Raw genomic sequence first — 6,000 nt, 5'->3', positions numbered from 1 at the left:
TGGGGAGATAGGTGAGATGGGATGCATGATGGGAAACCCACAAAGAATCAGTTAAAGGTTTTTAAAGATAGAAAATATGTGCCAGTAATATTAGTCAAACCACACACATGAGGGCATTTATCTTTGTTACAGATGCTACCCGCACACTGAAAGCTTCCATCATATGATGCCCCAGGCTGTGCTACTTGACTGTACCTTCTCCTAACTACAGGACATCTTATTCATTCTTAAAAACAATATGATATATATAGTGACACTAATGTCTTGTTTTATATCTTTGATTTCAGGCCTTGGCAGAATACTCATCTTTAAAAAGCTAGTTTTCCTGCCACTGACTGTTGCCTACAGTGTCTGATTTTTAAGGAACTCATATGTAGTAGTCTGCCTCTATATTGCTCTAAACACACACACGCGCACACACGCGCACACACACACATGCACACACACACGCACACATGTACACACACACCCTATTCTGCAAGAACCGTTTCATCATTAAGTTGATACACACGCACACATGTACACACACACCCTATTCTGCAAGAACCGTTTCATCATTAAGTTGATACACTGCTAGAAGTCCCCTCACCAGTGTCCCTACAGTAGGAGTTCACTTCGGCAATCTTGAAAGCTTTGGGCTTTCTCCACATTCTCCACTACTCAGTGTGCTTATCATCTTAATTCGGTTGGCATTTCCTTTATTTGTTCATTTGGTGGCCTTAGGCATGGCAGAACTTGGGGTGAGCAGAAACAATTACAGTGAGCAAAGTGGGTAGAAACTCACTTCCAGCAGTCGTGAATCAGAATCCAGGATGCTGGCTGCACACACACAGCCCAGGCCCCAGTCCAGCAGGCACTCAGGAGCACAGCAGAGATGCCTACCTGCTGGACAACAACTGTGCTGTAATGTATCACAGGTCCAGGACAACAGCTGTGCTGTAATGTATCATGGGTCCAGGTTGCAGCTTATGCAACTGGGAATTACGATCTTTGCCATCTCGGGGTATCAGTGTTTTAGCAAATTAGCTAAATGGACTAATTTGAATTATCCAGTGTCGACTTTCCATTTGGAATAAACGTCCTTTCTTTTTATAGCTCCGGTTTATGCTTAAGAATAAAAATAATGAAAAGGAAAATTTTAAACTTTATGATGGAGAGTTTGAGAGAGCCTTAAATTCCTTCCTACTTATTATTATTACTTTTGTGGCCCTATGACAGATACAGTGCTCTGAGTCTTAAATCCATTACAGAACATTCAATAAATGCCCGCATACAAAGTACTCTGTCATCTGAAGTCATTTCAAACTGCATTCAATATCTTGCTTCCCAAGTGCATTAGCTTTTATTAAAAGCATTCTGCTGTGACATCCACTCTTCCTAATTGGTTTACGGATTGTCCCCACCATTCGGGCAATCTTAATTGCATTTTCCCACAAAGCTACTTTGATTTATGGGTCTTGTTTGCTTTATATTATTTATAATAAATCAGAGTAGAAATCTTAAGACATAAAATAAAATTTACAATGTTTCCTCTTCCACAAATATATAACTTACCTAAGAATCCTTAACAATATTTTTATATGTTTTGGAAGTTGCTCAGTCCAGCGTTCATCTTCTGTGTGGTCTCTGGTAATAATACCCGAATTCTCTGTCTGGAGTCATTCTGTTTCACCTTGTTTTTAATGAATAGGCTCCGAGAATTATTTAGGATGGAATGCATGTAGGTTATAAAATATGCTCCGTTCCCTTATAAAGCACACACATACATGCACACACACACACACAGAGAGACACACACACACAGACACAGAATATGTTTGAAATGAAGAAAGTATTTTCTAAGGACTCAGTGAGAGGGTCCATCTACTACACTAGGAGAGCTAATTAATGTCCTATTTGTTTTTACAAACTGGAATTTTGAGATAACAAGAATTCATTTCAAATTGATTCATAGCAGAAATAAAAAGTGAAAATGTTCAAAGCTAAAATAAATGACAGTAGTAAAATAAAGACAGAAGATGGCAGACGTTCGAGAGGAAAATTTCCTATTGTTGAGTGATTGCATATTAACACAGGTTACTTTATAAAATCCTCTTCAAACATAGACTTTCCATGGACCCTCAGGCATGGATCATCCCTGTAGGGAGTACATGGAAATTTATGGGAAAAAAGAACTGAAAGTTGTCTGTATCAATTTATAAAAAGCCTTGTAGGCTTCCTTAGAGAGAGACATGTTTGTTCCTTCAAATATTTGAACAGTTAGAATTTGAGTTCAGAATCAAAAGAATTGCAGTATGTATCACAGAAGAGGCAAAAGGGGGAAAAGCAATGATTTTCAAAATAAATATAAAGCACAGGGGAAAGGTGATTCCAAATAAATGAGTGTGGGCGTAGTGCGTAGCAGCTGACTTCCAGAAAAAGAGGAACTTTGGAAGGTCCTGGTTAGCACATTTCTATCCAGGGCTGTAGTCAAGGGTTTAAAGGTGGCCCTGTGCATTTCAGTTCTAGAGTCAGCGAAGGTGCCCACTCCTGTGAAGTCAGCAGAGACACTGGGGGAGCTTGGGCTTCCTTGTGTCCCCCTAATAGGAATGAGAGACTTGCCCTCTTTTCGACCAGAGTGACCCCTGGTGGAAAGACAGAGCTACAGTGCTGTCCAGTGGGCCAGCCCACCGTATCTGGTGCTGGGAACGGAGCACCACTAGCTCCCACTGGGAGCTATCGTGGGCCTTATGGGTGCTAGAAGCCACTCCCTTTCTTAGTACAGATAGATCCAAGCAGAAATGAATATGTCTATCCCAGTTTATAAAAAATGAACTCTATACCTCATCCCTAAAGAGATATTTAAACAGAAAGTTTCAGATACACTCTTTTCAGACTGGGCTATAGTTCAGTAGTAGAGTACTTGTCTAGGTCTTTTGTGACTTTACATGGGTATGCATAAGCAAATACCCATTCACTGAAGATAGGGCGCTGACCACAGACAAGGAAACAGTTCTATCTGTATCAAGCTTAGTGGACTGTTAAGTTCATTAGAGTTATATATAGGAGCATGGGGGACTCAAAGGCAGCTGCATTAAGGAAAAGCCCACCCCCATGTGGGTAACAACTCCCAACAACTGCCTGCTCTGGCAACTGTGTAAGTAGAATCTGGGGGAGGGGCTTGTTGAGCCTCTCTCCCCCTCTTTGTGATGCAAGTAGCCACACAGCACTCCTATGCAAGAGAGGGCCTGTCGGTGTCAAACAAGGGAAAGAAGTAGATGAGGAGGGAAGAAAAGAAATTCAGAGTTCCATATTATACAACTGCTAAATGTTCATATCACACCCAAACTCAACAAGAACTCAAGGTGAATGAAAATACACAATCAATAAATATCAGTGTCAAATCAACAGAAAAGTTAGATATGGGTTTTAAGAATTTGAAATTAACCCACCCATTGCTAAAAATGTTTTGATGAGATGAAAATAGTAGGGAAATAGAAAGTCCCAGCAAAAAAGAAAGAAGAATCAAATGGATGTTTCAGAATTAAAAGAAATAGTAATTGATATTCAACAAAAAGACTGGGTTCAAGGACAGAGTAGAAAGAAGAGAGGGAGAATCTGCAAACATGAAGATTAAACAGCAAAAACCATCCAACCTGAGCAACAATGATACAACCTTGAAAAACAATAAAAATGTAAAGTCTAGTGTCTTCAGAATAAAGAAGAAGGGAGAAAGAGAAGTCATGTCTGAAGTCATCCAAAGAAGGAAGGTATACAAATTTAGCGAGTGAGCAATCTTCAGGTTCATAGAGCTGCGAAATTTTCAAACAGGAAATGCATACCAAGGTGTATCAGGAAGTTCTGAACACTAAAGACAAGGACAAGGATGGAGTCCTGGGGTGTGGAGGAAACTGTCAGACATTTGAAGGATAATGAACTTGTCTCCAGCAGCTGTGGAGGGGACACGGAAGCAGTGCTGTTTTCCAAGGTCTAAAGGAAAAAACCGTGAGTGGCAAATGCTATAACCTGCTGAAATATTGTTTCTGAAATATAACCGGGTCATTCTCAGATGGCTAAGAACTAAGAGAGCGTGTTCTCAACATCTCTATCCTGAAAGAATGTCTGAGAGAGTTCTCTGTCAGAAAGGAAGCATTAAGGAAAGACTTTAGGGACATCTGGGAGGAAGGACATGGGGAGATATGAGTAAGTACAAAGGATAGTTTAAGGATTGAGGTTGAGAGGAGGTGAGGTTGTCTGGAAGAAAATAAGCCATGCCTGAGAGCCTGAGAGTTTGATGTGGCTCTTAATCATGTAGGAGGATCAATCCAGGCAATTATAATAGTAATAGAATATGTAGATATATGAGATATCTACATTTTGTAAGAACTGCTAACAATACTAATAATTAAGATATATTATTCATATAATGTAATAGCTAGACCAATCACTGTAAAAAAATCTTTATAGTGATACTCAAACTAACACATCAAAATGTAACTCTAAATTCATCCAATTTTTCACAGGAAGGAAAAAAATAACTTTTAAAAATTGAACAAGAAAAAGCAAAGCAAATAAAAATGACATACTAATTCTTGCTATAGAAGTACACTGAATATAAGTGATCTAAGTATACCAAGTAAATGGCAGAGATTGATAAAGTGAATTACATAATATGATCAATATTATATTATCTAAAAAGTCTTCAAATATAATGAAAGTCATGTTGAAAGTTTAAGGAAATGGATAAAGATAATATTACATAAATGCTAATTAAAAGATAATTTTAATTATCTTTTTAAAGAGAAGTACCCCATGCCTGTGTTCTAATATATATCTTACTTCTTCCAGAGCACCTGTCTTTCCCCTAACTCTGGTGCTTAAAGTCTATGGGAAAATATCTTTAGTATTCCAACTCTGCTTATAAGAAAGAGGAATTGACATGGCTATAGGTATATTACAAAAAAGAATTTCCAGAGGCAGAGAGGATCATTGCACAATGAAGCAGAAGTTAGTCTAGAAACAATCCATATTAAAAACGGTCATTCTGCCTAGACGTCATAAATGCCCTAAGTGTGTGTGAACATAGCAGGATAGAGTGTGACCAAATACGTGAAGCAAGCATCGCGGACACGCAGAGCACTGGACAGAGCCACAGCTGTCGCTGGAAGCCGTCCTCTTTCACCAGCTTGTAAAATAACTGTCAGGAAGCCAAAAGAGTTCAGAGAAACGCAGCACCTTTATCAGGAGATGAGGCCAAGCTGGTCGTTTGTGTTACTTTGACACAAGCCTACTTATGTCTGGGAAGAGGGAATCTCATTGAGGGACAGCTCCATCAGCTTGTCCATGGGCAGATCTATAGGGCTTCCTGTGGGAAGGCGGAGCCCACTGTGGGCAGTGCCCACCCAGAGCCAGTGGTCCTGGGTTGTAAAAGAAAGTAGACTGAGCAAGCCATGGAGATAAAACTGGTAAGCAGCATCCCTCTATGACTTCTGCTTCAGCTCCTGCCCCCCAGGCTCCTGCCTTGAGTTCCTGCCCTGACTCCTCAGCTGAAATAAATGTTTTTGTGCCCAACTTGGTTTCAGTCATGATGTTTATCACAGCAGTAGAAGTCTGACTAGGACAGGCCTTAATCAAAACATCTAAATACCCTAAGAAGTAACAGAGAACATGTATGTATTAGGAATGGCTACAGAATATTTACCATATTAAGCGATGTTCTGAATCATAAAGCAAACTTCAACAAACTTAAAAATATATCTAAATAGTACACAGGAACCCAGAAAAGTTTTGAAAATCAGTGGAGTAGGTGAAAATTATTTGCTACTTCTAACAGCCTTGTAAGCTCTCAGGACAGTGTTGAGGAAGCTGCAGCCGTGTGTGCCAGCATTGAAAGGCTGCAGCTGTGCATGCCAGCATTGAAAGGCTGCAGCTGTGCATGCCAGCATTGAAAGGCTGCAGCTGTGCATGCCAGCATTGAAAGGCTGCAGCTGTGCGTGCCGGCATTGAAAGGCTGCAGCTGTG

At 40.0% G+C, this 6,000-nt stretch overlaps 1 protein-coding gene across 1 annotated transcript in view; it reads left to right on the top strand.

The window, feature by feature from the left end:
* Pacrg (parkin coregulated) overlaps positions 1-6,000 on the top strand; it is a 460,318-nt gene that overhangs the window by 61,103 nt on the left and 393,215 nt on the right. The window lies entirely within an intron of this gene.

Source organism: Microtus ochrogaster, linkage group LG9 (genome assembly GCF_000317375.1).
Source record: "Microtus ochrogaster isolate Prairie Vole_2 linkage group LG9, MicOch1.0, whole genome shotgun sequence".
NCBI classification, from domain to species: domain Eukaryota; kingdom Metazoa; phylum Chordata; class Mammalia; order Rodentia; family Cricetidae; genus Microtus; species Microtus ochrogaster.
Note: the sequence above shows the minus strand (reverse complement) of the source record. Positions and strands in the feature narration are given on the sequence as shown.